This window comes from Hippopotamus amphibius, chromosome 11, assembly GCF_030028045.1.
Source record: "Hippopotamus amphibius kiboko isolate mHipAmp2 chromosome 11, mHipAmp2.hap2, whole genome shotgun sequence".
NCBI lineage: Eukaryota > Metazoa > Chordata > Mammalia > Artiodactyla > Hippopotamidae > Hippopotamus > Hippopotamus amphibius.
This window is the reverse complement of record NC_080196.1, coordinates 16626230-16647604: the sequence shown is the minus strand read 5'-3', so window position 1 is coordinate 16647604 and position 21375 is coordinate 16626230. Positions and strand designations below refer to the sequence as shown.

Here is a 21375-nt window from a genome sequence, read left to right as displayed (position 1 = left end):
GAGCGGTAGGGGTAAAATCACCACATTATTCTAGATACTTAACTCTACCAATGTGGCTTTTTAAATTAAATGCGTAAATGACACATAACCAAATATATAATAACTGAAATTAATCCAGTGCTCCCGCTACAGAACTTCTATTTCAGGAACACAGACTGTCTAAACCAGAGGACAACAGTATGTCAGTGCTAACAGTAGTCTTTGAGAAGCCAGGATTTCACAAAGGCAGTATTGTGCCTTGTGGTGGCTCTTCTATGCCTGCAAGAAACCCTAATCATTAACGGCGTTTGAGTGCTTTGCTTTCAGTGGATGCAGTGATAACTACAAAAACTTTAGCATATTGGAGTATACATAATACTTACAGAGTACTGAACATTTGTATGTTATCTTACTGCAAGTCTCTGGTGCTCAAAAATGTAGGTACCTGACCAATTCTTCCACCATAAAATGTGAAAGAATCAAGGCTTTTACGAAAAATTTCAATTTTTCTAAATGGAAAATATTCCTTAAAACTGATGCCACTTTCCCCGTGGATGACCATTTGAATCATAAAGCAAGGAAGGGGTACTACTGTCTGCATAGCAGGGTAAGGCTTTATCTCAAGCTGTGTAAATTACCCCTTAGGCAAATCACTCAGCTTTGGTGGAAAGAACCACTCTCACCCTTCTCACAATGCAAGGACCTGTTCCAGAATAAATCATCTCCAAGAGCATCAAGCAATGTTAAAAACATCAACTGAAATGCTCTCACAGGGACTGCCCTGGTGGCGCAGTGGTTAAGAACCTGCCTGCCAATGCAGAGGGCACGGGTTCGAGCCCTGGTCCAGGAAGATCCCACATGCCAAGCAGCAGCTAAGTCCATGTGCTGCAACTACTGAGCCTTCACTCTAGAGCCTGTGAGCCATGCGCCACAACTACTGAGCCCACACACTGCAACTACTGAAGCCCACGCGCCTAGAGCCCATGCTCTGCAACAAGAGAAGGCACTTCACTGAGAAGCCCACACACCACAATGAAGTATAGCCCCTGCTTGCCGCAACTAGAGAAAGCCCGTGTGCAGCAACGAAGACCCAACGCAGCCAATAAATAAATAAATAAAAAATAAATACATTTAAAAAAAAGAAATACTCTCACAGATCATAACCAGTAAGTAAATCAGCTCTTGCCTCATTTCAAAGAAAGATATTTGAAATCTGTGTTAAATATATTTATCCATCTAACCGCCAGGGCTTTTGAATGAAGCTTTTAAGAGCAAGTAAATAAAACCTTATTGGCTTAGTAAAGACCAATGGCCAGGGATCTATAGTCACCATTATTATTAAGAACAGAACTCCATTCACTTATGAAATAAAAGTCAAGTATCCCCAAACTAAAAAAGTGACACTGGTATTCAACAGCATCATCATTTAGTATAAAAAGTGAATTTTAAACCCAGGATCAATAATCAGAAAAGGAAAACAAAGAAGCCCTCTAGAAAAGTAACTGAGCTACAGTTTTTCTCCTTATCACGAAGAAAATTATCTTATTCCAGGATTTCCCGCTAATCCATCAGTTGAACAGTATTTCATATAATAAATATTTCCTAAGTTTGAAAATGTTAGCTAGATCTGCCTTTTGGCTCCTTTTGACAATGAGGTTTCTTACCAAATGATTAAGAGAGCACAGGTCCAAGGAGGAAAATTACTTGATTCCCAACCACTGTCATAACAAAGCTGAAACAAAGGTTTAAAAAGCACAATCACAAGATGAAGAAGTGACTCACACACCTATTAGGTTTCTTTACAAACAAAACAAAGGAAAAACCAGATTTGCAAGTAGATACAAGAAAAACAAATATTTCTATTTTCAATTCACGAGCTCTTTTCTTCTCCTTCTTCTTTTTCCTCCAAATAAACTACCTCATTTTTCTTAAGCTAGATAGGATATCTATAGCTTTGTAACTGCTTCCTGACTCAGGAACACTGCAGAGTGATTATCTTATTTCCGCAGGAAGGAAAATATGTACCTATCCCAACACCCCTTCAATACCACAGGGATACGACTTGTCCCAGAAGTTCTGCAGAGGTGGTTTCCTCTCTGTGAGCATTTTCTACACAGGATAAAGTGTGGTGCCAAACCAGGTAGAATTTCTTCTCTCTCAGAGAAGAGTTTCCAACCTTTCCATTTAGGTGGGTTATGTCAAAGAAAAGCTCAGAAAAGAGGTCAAGTGCCCCGGACCTCACAGCCAAAGGACACCTCAGACTGATTTCCCTTTAAAAAAAAAAAAAATTAACGAGGATATGTGTATAAAAACAGATGATTGAACTTGGTGTACCCCCCAAAAAAATAATTAAAAAAAAAAATTAGGTTTGCCACCTTTCGTCTATTCGAAAATAAGCCAAATTATGGGTTTTATAATCAAGAATTCAGAAAAAAGGAAGACCATTACATTCAATGATCCAGGCTTGGCATCACTCCATTTAAATGAATGACTATTTCAACTAAATAGTTATCTGTGTTGTGCAAGGTAAAAAAATGCAGGGCCAGTTTTGTGTATTTTTGTGTATATTTTTTTCAATTTACATTAAAAAAAGCAAAAAAACATTATATTCATTTATTTACTTATTGGAAAATATATTTCGGAAAGGTATGCAGCTTTCACTGAGACAGTTTAGAGCTCTGTTTTCAACCACAAACTTAACAATTCTTTTCCAGAGTTCAACTGTGTGGAGGCCACAATTTGATACTAACCAAAGGTTTTTTAAAAAGTTGAAAATAGAAAAAAAAAAATTGAAACTAGAAGAATCTTAATCGACACCAGCCTCAATAATAATATTCCCCCTTAGACCGTCAGAGGTTTGTCAAGTATTGTTGAAATTATACATTCTTCCCTTGATGAGTGTTTTTCCACAATTAAAGGAGGATCAGAACTCTGCTTAATCATTAGTGCAAGCAACAGGGAACTGACTGTAGATTCCCCCCCAAAAACTTCAGCTGTCATCCACTTTGTATCATGAAGATCATCTTACTTAGAATAAGGGACAACATGTAAATAAAGGTACTTAAGTTATGAAAAAATTCCTAGGAAGTGCCAGAGGAAATTTTACATATTATATCATTTAAAACTAGAAAACAAGTGTTTGACCAAGCTTAGATGAGCTTTGGTAGGATATTAAAAGAATATTTAGCTATTATCTCCAGTGATCTATTACTATACGTTTCACCCTTACCTAAAGCAAGGTAAGCAAGCAATGGCTTAGTACATTTTTCTACCATAAATTTCACATTCCCAAAATGTATAAAATCAGTAAAGTACAGAGGGCAAAATAGTCCTTATGTAGAACGACCAGTCTAGATGTATCTATATAGTTAATTCTCTACCATGATCACCTTTCCCCACTAGATAATAGATTTTGGCTTGTTATTGGTATAGTTTCATGGAAATGCATTCACAGAATCTTCAGATTCATTCAATAGCTCAAGAAGTCAACTAAGGGTCTCCCAAGTTTTCTTATCTGTAAATGCCAGTCATATTTTCTTGGCATCCAACATAGCCCCCTGTACAGGAGCTACCTGGTGCAGCCCAGGTTGAACCAATTTAAAGAAAATGTCAATTATCTTATATTCATCAAATAATCACATCAAGTTCTTGTCACAATGGGGAGCTGACTTTGGGGAAAAAAATATTATGAAAAGATTAGCAAATATTGAGGAGAAATCATCCATTTTTTTTCCTGGAGTTTTGTGTGCAAAAGAAAATACTGAATAAGAATTAATTCCAGCTAACAATGAGTACTCAGGGCTTCATCATTAAATCCTTTGCAAATGTTAATGCTACACCTTAAGATAAATGTTACTTCCATTTTACAGATGAGGAAGTTGAGGTTTAACAGAGGAGTAACTTGCTCCACTACAGCATAGAAGAAAATCTGAATCTCAGAACAATGGAAGCTTGGTCACGGACCCAAAAATTTAGAGGGCATTACATATTTTACACAATCTCTAAATGATTTTTTTTTTAATTTTGTAAATTTTGTTTCAGTTGCATGGCTGATACAATTTTTGTATCAGTTCATTGACAGGACTATACATGTATCCCACTCAATAGCTTATAAAATCCAAACTTTACATCTAGTTAGCAAGAATAATTACTTAAAATAGGAGCCTCCAGATGGTATAAACATGCGTTATCCAATATGGTAGCCACTAGCCATATGTAGCTTTTGAGCACTTGAAACAAGGCAAAGCCAATTTGAGAGGTACTGTAAGTACAAACACACATAGGACTTAAAAACTAAAGAAGGTAAAATATCTCAACTGTTATTTTGATTCCATGTTTAATACTTGAGTTAAAATACATTACCAAAAATAATTTCACTCGTTTCTTTTTCCTTTTTTAATGGGACTATTAGAAAATTTAAAATCACATATGCGGCTCACATTCGTGGCTCGCATTACATGTCTCTTGGACAGCAATGGATACATTGTTAAGAATACCCTTTTGTTCTCACCTTCAGCACAAGATGAGTTACAAAGTTGATGCGTGAGCCCAGGACACCTAATTTGCTAGTTAAAGCTTTGCGGACAGCAAAACGTGCGGATTTTAATCATTATTCAATTATTCAATCATTAATCCATTCAGTTAAATAATTATTTACTGAGCAACTGCTATGTCGTAGGCAAAATAAGACAAAGCCTAGGGAATTTCATAAGGAACCTTTTAGGCAAGGTCCCAATCACATCACTTAATACTTCAGTGATAAGGCTGTAGCTATTAGCAGTAAAAACCAAACGGCATATTTGGAGCATATTTAAAATATGGCAGCTTGGGAAGGGGATGGTGTCAACAGCAACTCAAGGATGTCATTAAAGCTAAAACAGTCTAATGTCAATTTCAAGCTTAATCAGAAGATAAAGTAATCATGCAAATATACTTTCAGTTCAAGGGGGGACAAGATCTCTTTCAAATCTAATCCTCGCCCCACCCACCGGCATAGCCATGGTGGAGATTAACTGCATTTCACTTTAGCCATACTACTGTAATTATCTGCTAGACTTTCTTACTAAAAATCAGTGAAAGTGGCAAAATCTAAAGTCTAGGGGTATATTAACATTTCTATGTGGTATCAGGCAATGATATAAGTGTTTTAAAAAATGAATCTCACAGTAAATCCATAAAGAAACCACTACCTACACTCTATAGATCGACAAAAACAAAAACAACATATTTCACAATGCTGCATGGTATGTGATTTGCCTTTCCTCTGCCATTAGTTTAATAATATCGGTTCAATGTTCTAGCAATTTAACTCCTGTGGGGCTTTATAATGTAACTGAGATTCTAGAGGAATGTCCTTAGAGAAGACCTTGTTTCCCTACAGAAGGAAAATAAAGAAGTGCCATTATATGGGAGAATAAGGTTCACCACCAGGCCAGTCTACTGAGTCAAGATTCCCAATTCTTTTCTACAGCTTCCCTATGTGTAAAAACAAACTGTTTCTATTTCCCAAAGAACATGAGCCTGCAGGGCCCATTCAGCTAAAGTCCCAGTAAATACACTAAGGGTTCTGCTTGAATAAGAACTAAGCTCATAGCTTCAAAATGACATTTCATGGAAGATTTGAGCAGAAGACATTTTGTGTTTGAACCAGAAATCCCAGAATCCTGTCATTTAGATATTGTCAGTGCAAAAGAAAAGAAATCCAGCACCAAGGTAGTATCTAATTAAGACGTCAAACCATTGCCTGGAATGACTTGCTTTTCTTGTTCTGCTAGATGAAGTCTTCTCAGTGGTATTATTAATATTCCAGCATAGCAAAGGAATCACTACATTAAAAGGCAGCGTAACTCCAAGCTTTGAGAAGCAACAAAACTCACCAGAGACTAAGCCTCACGGGAATTAATTTCTTCTTTTGCAAGTGAATATCCAGATCTTGCTGGTCTCACTTCTCCTCCAATAAAATTTTAAATTCTAGTCTAGAGGCTCTGAATGGCTTAAAGCCAGTTCAAGTCCTCGAGTATCTGCATGCCTATTATGTACAGACCTCTGAATACTGAGTAGCAGTCCAGTACAGAGACGAAGACATTGCCTGGCCCTCAGAGTTAACAACCTTTATTAGTGTCCTAGGGCTGCTGTTACAAATTATCACAAAAACTCAGGCTTAAAACCACAGAAATTTATTCTCTCACAATTCTGGAGGCCAGATGTCCAAAATCAAGATGTTGACAGGGCCATCCATGCACCCTTCAGAGGCTCTGGTGGGGAGTCTATTCCTTGTCTCTTCTACCTTGTGGTGGCTGCTGGCATTTCTTGGAATGTGACCGCATCACTCTAATCTCTGCCACCATCTGCTCTGCTCTGTGGGGATGACCCTTGGCCTCTCTCTTAGAAGGACACTTATGATTGGATTTAGGGCCACCCAGATAACCCAGGACAATCACCCCATGTCAAGATCCTTAACTTAATCACATCTGCAAAGACCATTTTCTTTATATGGTAATAGTTACACTGTCTAGATATCAGGGCCTGATCTCTCTGGGAGGCAGAGCTACCAGCCAAGAAACTGAAATGACTGAAAACCAAGCAGAGCCGCCTAAGTAGGTGCTACACTGGGTGGTAGCAACAAACTTTCTGAGTTCAGGGAATGTGGTCCAGGTTGGCAAACTGGGATGGTTCTCCTGGGACTAGACAAGGCTCTGCTTATCTCCTTTCAGATGTTCTCAAATGATGGCATGAGCTTCTGAAGGGCCATTCTCACCCTATAGTATTTCTCACTCTGGCTGTTCTTATGGTCTCTTGCTTATTACATCATTTTTATTTTACTGCACTCCTTCACGTTTTTGTCCCACCCCATTATAATTTGGTACATTTTTTTTGTTCCTGTGTTTGTTTTTATTGTTGTTATTGTTTGTCTTGGGGTAATCTTTTTACAGCGGTATTGAGCAACTTTCTTATATGACCTGAGAGGCACAGAAAGGTTTCTACTGCCCCCAAATCATTACACTCCAAGACACATCACAGTGCCTAAAATCCCTCACATCTCTCCTTTGGACTAAAGCCTACCTCTTAAATTCAAATATTATTTTGTAGTAATTACACATTAAACTGTGAAGTCACTGAATCGTCATGAAAAAAACCTTCAGATTCGTTATTTCTGAAATCCATGTTTGTCAAAAGATTAGTTCTGTGGAGTTTTGTTAATGAATGCTCTGTGAGTTTAAAAAAAAATGAAAGCAAACAAAGAAAATAAAAAACTAGAGGGACTATGATTCCATCTTAGAAAAGTTTTTAAAAAAAAGTGAAACTCTAACCAATGGACATCTCAGGGTGTTTAGAGGGCCTGCTGAGCCTCCAAAGAGGTCTGCACAGTGTGTAGACACAGATACCTCTTTTCCTCTTAAGCTACATGATAGCAGGAACCATGTCCGTTTCTGCTCAACTTTGTGTCTCCAGCATCTAGCTCAGTTCTTACATGTGGATGGATGGATGGGTGGGTGGGTGGATGGGTGGATGGATGGATGGATGGATGGATGGGTGGGTGGATGGATGGATGGGTGGATGGATGATGGAATAACATCTTAAGAGACTCAACTGCTCTGGATGCTCAAGAAAAAGAAAGAGGACAAAGAGCAGGAGAGAAAATGGCAAAGGAAGAAAAGGCGGTTGAAAGAATGGGAACTGCAGACAGCAGCAGTCAAATTTCCACTACTAGACAATTTTGCTTGAAGCCAGTTTTGATCAGGGAGTTGACACTAGAGAACATTTACAGATCCCTTATGCTGTATCTTTGTTGGAGAGGCAGTGCTATGGACTGAATGTTTGTGTCTCTCCCAAAATGCATATGTTGAAACCCTAATCTCCAGTGTGATGGTATTTGGAGGTGAGGCCTTTGGGAGGTAATTGGGTTTGCATGAGGTCATGAGGGTGGAGGCCCAATGATGAGACTGGTGCCATTATAAGGCACCAATGCCTTATGAAGAGGCCAGAGATCTCTCTCCACCAAGTGAGGATACAGCAAGAAGGCAGCCAAATGCAAAACAGGAAAAGGGCCCTTACCAGACACTGAATCTGCCCACACCTTGATCTTGGACTTGCCAGTCTCCAGAACTGTGAGAAATAAACATCTATTGTTGAAGCTGCCCAGTCTGCAGTATTTTGTTATAGCAGCCAGAGCTGAGATAGGCTCATGGCACAGTGTTTGGAGTGAGACACACCTGGGTCCAACTCCCAGCTCTACCCTTAACAGCTTCCATTTCCTCACTTGCAAAATGTGGACAAGAATGCCTAATTTATGGGGTGGTTGACAGCTTTAGAGATCATTTCCCTAAAGACTAGCAACTAGGAATCTCTGAAGAGTTCCTTTCACCATACACTTTTATCTCCCCAGAGCTTTGAAAAAGTGCTTCATAGAAGCACATGACTTAGAAATATTACTTAATTGATGTATTGTTCCCTGTAATTTGTTTCTTTCCTCCCTTCTTTCCTTCCTTTTTCCCTTTTATCCTCCTGTTTCTACTGGGTACAATATAGTCACATAGTTCAAAATCCAAATGATACACCATGAATATACCATGAAAATTCTCCCTCTTTCCACCGGACCCAGGCATCCAACCCCTTTCTGAAGTGTCCAATTTTACCAGCAAGAGATTTTCAGTCAACAGATGCTTGCAAGTTAGGCTCATTCTGGGTTCAAGCAACTCAAAACAAAATGCCCTACTCTTATTCATCACTCCAGAAGGTCTCCCACCAAGGTTAGCTTGTTGCAGCTAGTTTGCTACCATTCCTTATGTGGATTCATCCAGTAGCTTGGTTAATAAAGTACCACCACCTACAGTAGTCATCCATTACCAGTTTTCAAAGACTCAGAATACTCAGATACATTTGACATAAAAATGGTACTCAGGGAGCCTCCCTGGCAGTCCAGTGGTTGAGACTTCACGCTTCCAATGCAGGGGGCGTGGGTTCGATCCCTGGTCAGGGAACTAAGATCCCACATGCCATGCAGCTCAGCCAAAAATAAAATAAATTAAAAGTATTTTTTAAAAGTGTAAATGAAATGGTACTCAGCACAGCTTAATTCTTTTTAGATGACTGAGAGGCTCTGCATTTCACCATACTTCAGGGATGTCATTTTTCGTATCTGAATCACAATGCCCTGGAAAAGAGGGGAAGTGATAGCAATGGAGAGTTCTGATTGTGGAAATATGCTAGATTACTTTTTTTAGCAACATATGAGGGTCCAATATTATTCCGTAAGAACAGGAGGTAGAACCTGAGATCACTTGGGATTAGGCAGGAGCAGCTGAAATTGACCAGCTCTGAGGAATGAGGTCTAAAGAAGGACAAGAAGCAGTAGCAGGATACAAACAGGCAGAGTCAAGGCCTGTGACCCAAACAACTGAGGAGCACAAGTGGCCCGGATATGCAAAGATAAACTATTTGAATCTATGCACCAAGTCATGGAATTTGCATAGCCAAGTTGAATCAGTAGGTAAATAAGAATTAAATTGATGCAAATTCAAGAGTCAGAAAATAAGATGGGAATAACAAGATGCTCAGAGTCTGAGTCCCTTTTCTGGGCACCTGGATCCCTGCCTATGCTCCAAGGTGATCTGGATAGCAAGCCAGAGTTAGCCAAGCCCATCCCTGGCTTCAGAATCCCTGGCTTTCCCACACCAACCCTGGGAACTCAGGAGGCCACCCCACACAGCAAGAGCTTGCCAGTAGAATAATGACAACATGAGTGCTTCTTGCTCTTGTTTATTTGCTTGCATCTCAAATGCACTCTTACAGCTATTTAGTTAGAAACCTACACAACATATTTAGGTATACTAACTTACTCATCATAGTCAGATGAGAATTTTGAATTTGGCTGCAGAGTCAGGCAGAATTCAACAGAAATTTTTGAAGAAAAACATTCCATGAACTTTCACCCAAATTCCCATGCTGAGACAAATGCTGAAAACGTATTACTATAGAACCAAGGTTTATTTATCCCAAAGACAGAATGACAAGTGCTTTTTTTTTTTAAGTCTTTTGACTATACTCATCTACAAAACATAAAAGAAGCTGAAAACATAGGCTAGCAATTTTTTTGTTGCATTGTCCTCTCTTTATTATAATCACTGAGGTCAAAGTAGGAGATATTTCAGCAGGGTTGTCACATAACTAATTGTGCCAACCCTTGATGGGCTCTCCACTCTGTACTAATTCACCACTAGGAACTAGCATCCGTGATGTGCTCATGCAGTGTGAGATTCTTCCAGAGGAAGGGGGCAGATAGGAAGGGACAGCTCTCCGGAATGTCAATTTGAGGTGGGGGGCTAAAGAGAATTTGAGTTGGAAACATGGGCTCACTGTGCAAAGTGAGAGCCAAAAGCTGTCCACCTTTGGGTGTTCTGCGTTTGGGGACAACTTCTTTCTTCTACATCTTCCTTGCATCCCAATGAAAGAATTGAAAGGGGCTCAGTTATGGACTCTGCCTCACCCATAATATCTAGGGTTCATCCTTCAATTCAAATAGAAGCTATGAAGACCTGCGTCTAGGCTAAAAGAAGCCTTGGGGACACAAAATGAGTGCCACAAAAAGTATAGGCAATGGAACTTCTGCTGTGAAGTGTCAAGCGAGGTTCAGGTTTCTTCCTCCTTCCAGTATGGAAAAGCCTCTGCTTTTCAGGAAGTCTCCCAATGAAACACACGCACAACTCCTAAGCGGGAAGTTTTCCTCCACTTGCAACCCAAAGCTTTATCCACGTCTTCCTGTCCCTAGAGTTTTCTTGTGCCACTAAATGTGTAAATGTGTACAGACAGAAGTTTACCACCCCCTAGATTCTCCAATTGTTTAATATATTCCTCAATGTCTAATCCATCACATCCTTAAAGCTGTCCAGCCATTCATCTTTACATTTTGAAAATCTGAAAAAGAGGCCATCATCTACTTATGCTCAGTATTTAATGGTGAAATTTAAATGTAAGTACAATAAAATATAAACTATATACCCTTGCCCCCCCAGAAAAGACACCCAAAGCATCAAAAAGCCAAGTTCAAACAGGCCAAGTCCAAGAGAAAGGAAGCAAAGCATCTCCAGCTTGGCCAATTCTGCTCTAGATTTTTAGAGAAGTCCTATTCCCCCTCTCGAAGCCGTAAGACCCAGAAAGCTAAGAAGACCAATCCTGGGATGAGGGAAAGAAGGCTTGGACCAGGTCACTTAGGCTGACCTCTGGCCTAGGCCCCAAGAAGGGCCCCTAGAGCCTTACCACAGTCCAGAACAGCTGCTCGCCAAAGTAGACAGCCCAGAACAAGAGCTAGATCTACAGATAAAGACCATGTCATTATATACATCATATATAGAGGGAGAGAGGCACCTAAGGGCAAGGACAAAGTAAGCTGAAGTCGCAGGGAGGTCCTCTACTCAGGGTTTTCGATTCAGGAATTGTGAGCCTACCCAGAGCTCTTCCTTGGGCATCTTCCTTGAAGAAGAAACAGAACGAAATGTTCCAAAACCTATTTTTCTTTCGCTACAGAAAGATGACTCTATGAATATTTGTCACGCATCACCTTTGATACATCATTTGCAAAATCCAGGACGTTACAATTATTTATGCATTTTATACATTATAAATAATGTATAAAAATACATTACAAGTAATGATACCATCCTATTAAAATGCGACAAGTAAAACTCTGGAATACCGACTAGTTTTACCATCTTGCCGGCTTTTCACCTGCCACTTGCAACACAATCAGGAATCTAAAGCACCAGCAGAGCAGAGGGTCTGTTTTTAAGCCTGATTAAACGTTTGGGTCTCAAAGTATATTCACAGAACTTGCAGAATAATAGTAAATCATATCAACGTGAAACCAGAAAGGTTATCAGGTTCAGCAGAACCTCTCAAAGCGATACTGTTTCTTGTCTTTATTCACACCACTGGTCCCTGATGAATGGATTTGTCATATTCCATTTACCAGTTTGGTTACTTGCGCCAGATACTTCTCTGAACCCCAATTTCTTCACCTGTAAAATGAGAATGTCACTAACACCTACTACATTGGGATTGGAGCGAGGCTCAAACAAGAGGTCTAAGATATTGGGGCACAAATGTCTGAGGTTTCTGTGATAGCTGTGAGATAGCTGTTCTCTGAGAAAGAGAACACTGACCTACAAATTTTAAGATGTATGCTTTATACCCACTCAGACCAATAATCAAGAAACTTAAATTTCTCTTCCTGCCTTTCTCCATCTCTAAAATGAAATGACTCATTATGAGAAAACTTCTGGAGTTGTTTGGATTTTTAAGTCACTGTATAATTCAAAATGTTAGTATTAAAACTACAGTACAAAATTTGAGGTATCATAGTCCACTAGATGCCTACTCTAAGATTTGAAGAAAGAAGAAAATAATTTTACGAGCAAGAGGGTCACAGAAATCAATTTCAAACATAATTTCCCTCCACAATTATCTGTAGCAGCCTAAATTTTTATGTATATATGTATGTACTTTTATTGGAGTATAGTTGACTTCCAATGTTGTGCCAGTCTCTGCTGTACAGCATAGTGGCTCAGTTATACATATACATACATTCTTTTTTCATATTCTTTTCCATTATGGTTTGTCACAGGACATTGAATATAGTTCCCTGTGCTATACATTAGGACCCTTCTAAATGTAATGGTTTGTATCCACCAGCCCCAAATTCCCAGTCCATCCCTCCTCCCACCTGCCTTCCCTTGGTGCCTACATTTTTAGAATTACTTATTTATACATTCTAATTATCAAATTTTTCTGCTTCAGATTTTCAGGGACTTTCAAGTCTGAATCACATGAAACCCCATCATTCACTGACATGAACATGTTGACCCACGTGCTCTGGATTTTGTGAGACACGGGAGCCTCAGTCTCCTACACACATTGCAGGTTTCTCTCTCCTTATGTACGTCACACCTCCAATAAAAGATATGTTTTTAAAGAGTTAATGGAAGAATAAGTTAGGACTATGAAAATATAGTCTTGTGGGTTCTTTTTTTTCCATCCAAGCTCAAATAATTTTTTCAAGGTGCTGCCAGGTTCTCCAACACTTAACATAGTCTAAATATCTTTCTATATCTTAAGGATATAAACAGGATTTGGTGGCTGTTAACCTACACTTAACCGAGATTATTTAAAAAAAACTGTTACTGGGATGCCAAAACAGTTACACGATACTTCATAGGAAAGGAATGCTGGGCCTTAGCAACTGCCCACAGAGTCACTCACCAAGGCGGTGCTTGTTTGCTATTAGCTTGGACAGGTTAATTTTCAAAAATTCTTCACATGTTAAGCAGAGAATAACCCGAGTTCCAAGAGAATGGGTTATTTCTGGGTTATGTCAGAGAGTGTTCTGCCTATGTTTTCCTCTAGGAGTTTTCCAGCTCGTAGAGCCTCACATTTAGGTCTTTAAACCATTTTGAGTGTGTGGATATCTTTTAAATCAAAATTGTCATATAAACACAGCATTTGGTTCTACTTTGTATGTTCATATATCAATCACAGGTCCTCAGCCTGACACACGGACTATTGGCTGACTCTGTTGGTTACCTACCCGTGAGCCAGCCCCCTTCAATTTCGTTCTGACACTGGGCACTGACAGACATCATGGGCACCTTCCCAGGCCCAGGGTGCTGGCTGATCAGTCTGAGCCTCTCAGGGCAATCGCATTCCCCTTGTAAGTGACTAGTTTTCATCATAGCCTCCTGTAGTTACTCTGGGAAGCCTTCTCATGGATGGACTTCTTTGAAAGTTTTCCTCATTCCTTAAAAGATACAAAAGGCCAGGATGTGGAAAAACTGGAACTCTCATACGTTACTGGTGGAACCCTCAAACCTGCCAAATACCGTTACCACTCTGGAAAACATTTTGACAGTTTCACAAAAAAGATGGATATAAATGCACCATACAATATAGCAATTCAAGCCTACCTATCTACCCAAGAGAAATGAAAGCATGTGTCCACACAAAAATGTTTCTAGCAGCAATATTCATGATAGTTAAAAAATAGGAACAACTCACATGCCTTTCATCTGAGGAACAAAAAACATTCAGTATATCCATACAATAAAACACTACTCAGCAATAAAAAGGAACAAGGTACTGATACGTGCTACAATATGGATGAACTTCGAGAACTGTATGGTAAGCAAAAAGAAGCCAGACAAAAAGGTCAGTATTGTATTATTCCATTTATGTGTGAAATGTCTAGAAAAGGCAAATCTAAAGAGACAGAAATTGCATTAATAGTTGCCTGAGATCAGTGGGTGAGAACAAAAATTGACTGCAGTTGGGCACAGGGGATATTTTAGGGGTGATAGAAAGTTCTAAAAATTATGATGGTTGCACAACTCTGTACATTTACCCAAATATATATATAAAGGATTCAATCCTTCCTATCTAAGAGTCCCAAGTGGGAACATGATGGATGGTTGAAGCTACAGCAGCTCTCTCAGGACCAGAAGGAGAAAGCCTTCAGTTAACCAGTAACCATGCATGACATTTTGTTAAGCTGTTAAATTAGACACTCTTGAAATACCCCTAATCCAAATTTATTTAAGGTGAAACCAAAAAATAAAATAAAATAAAAACCTTTACTTTTTAACCCACTTTTGGTTAAGTATTTCTTACTTGAAGCCAAAAGCATCCTGATTGATATAGACTAGAAATACAGTCACCAGAGCTTCTTCAGTGGTATATGATTCACAAAAGAATAGAATTTTGAAGATGCATATGCAACAGACTGAATGTTTGTATCCCTCTAAAATTCATATGTTGAAATATAAAATATCAAAACTATGGTACGGTATTTGGAAGTGGGGCCTTTGGGTGGTCTTTAGGTCATGAGAGTGGAGCCCTCATGAATGGGATTAGTGTCATTATAAAGAGTTCCGAGAGATCCCCCTTGCCTTTTCCATCACTTGAGGCCATGGCAAGAAGACAGCATCTATGAATCTGGAAGCCAACCCTCACCAGACTCGGCACCTTGGTCTTGGACTGCTAAGAAATAAATTTCTGCTGTTTATAAGCTACCCAGTCCATGGCACTTGGTTATAGCAGCCTGAACTGACAAAGACAATGCATTTGTGGCGATAGACATATATTTAGACATTTCTAACTAGGTTGCATATCTTACATGACATGAGATACATTTAAGACGGCACCTAGTATGTTTTATTAAAACCATACTTCAATCCAAGCTTGAACTAGCACTTGGTATCATTCCAGCCTATCTCTCCTCGACTCCCTTTCATGTTCAGCATGAATCAAATGGCTTAAGCACCCCAATTACATTCTAGTTGTCACCCCATGTTTCATGCCTCCACGTTTTTGCACATCATATTTTCCAAGCCTAGAATGTTCTTTCCTTTGACTACATGTTAAAATGCTATGCATCTTTTCAATCCCAACTTGCGAAAGTCTTCCCTGACCCCAAAAGACAATCACTCCCTGCCCTGATTTAATTCTCTACCTTGTATATATCACTATTATCACCTCTGTCACATTGTATTGGAATTTTTTTCATTATTACTATCTCCCCTATTGTGGATGGCAAAGGGTACAAAGTTAAAAAAAATCTTATATTTGGAGGACTTTGAACAAATCACCTTACTTCTGAGTCTCAATTTCTTCTTCTGTAAGATAAACATGGATATTATCATCCCATCTCTCTCAGGCTACTATGAGACAACTAAGATAACATATGCGAGAGCATTTTATCAATTATAAAGTACTAACAAGTCTTACTTTGAATAGATAAGATTTTTTTTTAAGTACGTAATGGCCCACACAATAATTAGGAAAAAGATGTGATCTCTCACCATTTATCAAAAGGGCTCTAGCCAAGACTACCAATGAGCCTAACCTCCCAAAATCCTAACCTGGGAGAACTATTCTCAATTGTCATCTTGCTCAATCCATCAGCAGCACTTGACCCAGATGACCTTGCCTTCTTCCTGGACACACTCTCTTCACGGGGCTTCCACCTCAGTGGCAGCCCATTCTCACTATCCTTTACTTGACCCTTCTCATCTTCTCCACTTCTAAATCTGGAGGGCGCCAAGGCTCAGTATCTAGACCTCTTTCCTTTCTATGTTCACTCCCTTGGTGATCTCACCCAGTCTCATGGCTTTGCATAGCATTTAATTTTTTTTTTTTCGGCCATGCAGCAAGGTGGATCTTAGTTCCCCGACCAGGGATGCAACCTGTGCCCCTTGAAGTGGAAGCACAGAGTCTTAACCAGTGGACCACCAGGGAAGTCCCTAAACAGCATTTGATTTCTTCCAAATCACTAATTTGTAGACTTCTTCCCTGAAGACCAAACTTGTGTTATCAAACTGCCTAGATGCTTTAAAAGTATCTTAATATGTTCAAACTGAGCTCCTAGTCTCCCCCACCCCAAGTCCACACTTCATCTCAGTTCATGGGCATTGGGCCCATTTAGGTGCTCTGGTCAAAAAAAAATCTCAGACTCAACTCCTCTCTTTCTCTCATACTTCCTATCCAATCCACCAGAAATTCCTCCAACCAAAATATCTTCAGAATTCAATCCCTTCTTACTTCCAGGCTGCTTTTACCCTCACCCAAGTGGCCATCATCTCTCACTTGATGCCTGAAACAGCTTCCAAAACGGTCTCCCTGTTTCTGCCCTTGCCCATCTTTGATCTGGTCAAACCCACCAGCCAGAGTCACTCTGTTACAACATTAGTTATATCAAGTCAATCATTGTTGAAACCCCTTCAATGGTACCCCATCTCCCTCACTGTAGAATCACAGTGGCCTTTAAGGATCCAAGGGACCTGATCACCATACTCCTATTTCCTTTCTGACCTCATCTCCTACCACTGTCCCCTTTGCTCAGTCTACTCCAGCCACTATGCCTGCCTTACACTCTGTCAATAAACCAGACACTTGCCACGCCTCTGCCTGAATGCTCTGCTGCCTATCATGCAGCTCATTCCTTCACTTCCTTCACATCATTCCTCAAATGTCACCTTCTCTCTGAGGTCATCCCTGGCCATCCCATTGAAAACTGCAACCCCTTTTCCTCCTACTCCCATCTCCCTTTCCTGGTTTATTTTCCTCAACAGTACCTGCCACCTTTTAACATATGTTTTACCATCACTAGTAAAATCTCCAAGAGTACAAGAACTGTTATTTCTTTTGTATCCTCCGTGCTTAGAGCACACAGATGGCAAATTACTTAAAAGAATGAATGAGGAAAGAATGAATGAACAAAGCAGGTTTCATAGATTCATCATAAATGTATTTCTAAGCACCTGTATCTTCAACAATAATGGGCAGAAATACCATCAAAGTTCTTAGAAATGACTGACACTTAAAAGTCAGCAAATTTGAGACCATAAAGAACAAATCAAAGTAAATTTGGGAACACTTAATGTTCCTAAAGAAAGTCATACCAAATAAGTAGCTATACTTCAATTAAATAATATACAAGTAGAAATGGTACTCAAAATATAACAAAATATTCAGTTGATCACCTCCTAGGCTTATCACAAAGTTCAAAGTTAAATAAACGCTTTTTATTTACTTATAAGGTGCTTAGTATGTGTTGTATTTGTCATTTTAGAAGGCAGAGCTGAACATTTATTTAGATTTTCTTCCTATGTAAGTTTCTTATGAGTACCTTGGCAGATTTTTCTGGTTTCAATAATTCAAACTAATCATGTCAACAAACAGTTGTAAATAACCAAGACTATAAAATTTGATCCCTAGAGTAAAATTATTAAGTATATTTGGTTATAACCTAAGAATTAACATCACACAGAAAAACTTTAAGAAATTTATCATTTTAAACTTTGTAATTATAAATTTTTATATTAGTAGCTGCTATACTAAAGATATATAATCTGCTGATTAAAACAGATGTTGTCCACAAACAGAAAGTTGTGGATACATCTGGGGTAAAAAAAACTTTTCCCATTTTAATATTGATTTATCCCCTATTTTTCTTTCAAATTATTATCATTTCCAGGCAACTATCTGCTGGTAAATTACAAATGAGAAGGAGCAGTACTTTAACATTCCCATCAGAAACTTCCTAAGGGTAAATGAATATAATCTTCCTCCAACTAAATCATCACTCACAAATGGCAATGTATTTTGCTAAATTACAGATCTAGAAAATGAAAATCCAAGACTTTAAACTTCATTTCACAACGATATGCTATTCTTCTAAGTGTTGTATTTATATATATGAGGGGTTTTTTTAATTTAAAGACCATTCTATAAAAACTAATACCAGAAAATGTGCTATAGTTCTTGATTTCCTCACCAAGAAATCACTGAACCATCACTTTATATCATAGCTGAAAAGTGAATAAACAAAATTTTTTAAACTATATCTAAGTTTACTCCTCATCAACAACACTGAAAATAGAGAATTTGTGTAAATCAATTCTAGAAACTTGCTCTTATCTCAATTTACAGAAATTTCTGTAAGGAAAAAGGAAAGACCACATAGTCCAAGAGGAAGTCATGACCTTCGGCAAACTGCTTATACGTAACAAAACAATCAATGTTTGTCGAAGTGAATTAATCCACACTTAACTGATTTTTTAAAAAGTTGAATAGACCGTATTTTTTAGAGCAAGAACATATCTCAACATGTGAAAACTTCTATCCGAACTGACTTCGAATATTTCAGTGAATACTTTTGGTTAATGTGGCTTGAAACTTGCAAGGCAGTCAACAAAGAAAGTTGGAAGTATCAAAAGATTACAGATTCATTGTGAAAGGCAACAGTAGTTGCTTTTACTACATTTAAACATATTTATAGATGCTTATCCCTCTGTTAAGTTTTTTCTTACATATATGGTTTTAAAAAATACATTCCTCACAACAACTTCATGGGATAAGTGTCATAATCCCCACTTACAGATGAGAAAACTAAGACCGCAGGAAAGCAAGTAAATTGGCCAAGGTTATCAAGATGAGGATTCAAACTCTGGTCTGTTTCATTCCAAAGTCTGTTTCTACACCTCTGAACACAGCGCTGGGTGGCCATTAGAACAGATTCAAACATACCCACTTCAGGCATTTAGGTGAAACATTTGTTGGGAAATAATACTGCACTCTACACACCCCCTAAAATATTCCAGCAGATAAACTTCTGTTGAAAACATTTCAGGAAATCTGACGTTTCCATGCAACACACTTTGCCGAAAGTATACTTCACAGAAAATATAAAGCCTATTTCTTGAACTAACATTCCCTGAGCTAAACAATTATACAAAATAATTGACAGACATAAAGTTTTCCACATCAGTGACTCTGCTGTTCAACAATTTAAAAATGATCTTCGCAAGAGAGGATGCTCCTTAGTTACAGGAGCAATCAACGAATCATAAACATTTTAAAGCTAAAAGATTTCTTCAAAGTTCTTTAACCGAACCCTTCATTTTATAGATGATAAACTAAAGTCCAGGAAGGTGAAGTAGTTTATCCAAGTTTCTACAACTAAAACAAACAAAAAAAGCAAATCATAATACTTTTTACTTACAGCAAGATAAAAATATTTCCAATTCCCAATTATCTTTTTGACCATACTTTAACATTTCTCAATTACAGTAATATATCAATGATCTTCTCCATCTGTAGCATTTAAAACCACCTTGAACTTGAATCATTCTGAAGATCAAATCCTACAGCTTAAATCATTTCAAAGCAACCTATCCTAAACAAAGAGAACTCTCACTTTCCATGACAAACTGCTAAACAAGGAAAGTAAATACTATATCAAAATACTTTTTATATTACCCATAGTATGTATGTGAACTTCGAACGGCTTTCTCACAGAGATGATCAAGGATGAATTATAAGATGTAAAAGAAGGCATATAAGACTCTTAATGACCACTATAAAAACTTAATGTCTACCATAAAGATTAAACAAATGTACAGCCTCTTGTGATTACACAGTAAAGTTTTTATTCTAATAGAACTTATTGTACTTTATATTGATTCCCAGCTAGTAGGAATTCATTTTCTTCTGGCCACTTTTGGATTTTGTTTACCAAAATGAAATGTCAAAAGTGAAAAAGATAAAAAAAAGAATGCTAACTACCAAAGTTCTGCTACTATAGAAACATCCGCTGTGATAGTTAAAAGCAAAATCAATCATAAACAAAATAGGATATTTGCCTATTGGAACCATCGTTACATAACCTTCCTTACGAACTATATAATCCACATTCACATGTGTGATAATGGTAAAGACATTGTCAAATTAATAAAATTTCCTTAGAAGTACCCAAATCTGCATTCCAGATGAAAATGAACCTACAAAAACCAGTTCAAAACCAGGAAATCCAAAGTCATAAATCACTTTGATCAGGCAACAGCTCAAAATAACTACGCAATTCTCTAATGGCATAAGCACCAGCCCCAAAATGAAGTGCTTGTAGAGTATTTAAAAAGCAACGTACCTTCTTTAAGGTGGAGAATTCCTAGTGATCAAATTGTAGTAATCCACATAGGGAAGGCATCATCAAAAATCCCAACGACATTTAAGCAACTCCAAAGAAAAAAGTTTGGTAAGTTTTCATTCAGGGATGACTTGATGTTGTCTTGGTACTTCCACAATGTTCACTGATAGAAAGATCCAGTAAGAACAATGCAGTACGGAGGAGGTCAGTGCACGCATGATGCTTTCTAAATGCTGACAATGGTAATCATACCTATACAATTGAAATTAATCAGTGTTAGCTTCCGAATCATTCGACACGCTCAGTTTCTTTTTAAAAAGTAAACTTAGCGTTAATATACTTCTTTCTTGGACATGAAAATTCAAAACTACTTAGTTCTGGCACTTCAATCATTTCTAGCTGCATGCCTTAATAAAGGAAACTACTATACAAAATCATAACTTTAAGAAGTTCACATAGATTGTATCTGGCTCTTTCCTCCAGGTGTTAGGAGCACAGTCTGATGTCAAACTGTAAAGGTGGGAGATAAAGGCAAAGGGTGTGAGGAAAGCTTCTAGCTCTAGGGTGAGGATAGGAGAGGACAGTGGTGATAAATCACCTTGGTATTTGGAACAATCTCACAAAACATACCTGAAGATAATGACCTAAACTTGCATTTTCTAATTCGAGAGCCCTGTTCCACACATTCCTAATGCTTAAACATTGCTAGAACATGCTACGTTTGCCCACTTTCAGCAAAATCCCAACTTCTGTCCCTGAGTATCTTCCTATGAACCAAGCGACTGGGTGGATAAACAACTTTTGTGATAAAGTGAGAAAGTGCTGAAAGAAATGTCCTATAAATGGGAGATGTTTACTAGCTGTACAGTGTTCCCCTCATCTGAGCAAGAACCAACCTAGAAACACTGCGAAGTGAAGCTACTTGG

The 21375-nt window shown here is 38.3% G+C and overlaps 1 long non-coding RNA gene across 1 annotated transcript in view; it reads right to left on the bottom strand.

The window, feature by feature from the left end:
* Window positions 1-20556, bottom strand: part of LOC130831413 (uncharacterized) — an 88117-nt gene extending 67561 nt beyond the window's left edge. The window contains exon 1 of the long non-coding RNA XR_009048050.1: window positions 20450-20556. This is a non-coding gene — a long non-coding RNA (uncharacterized LOC130831413). The remainder of the gene's footprint in view (window positions 1-20449) is intronic.
* Between the last annotated feature and the right edge of the window lie 819 nt (window positions 20557-21375).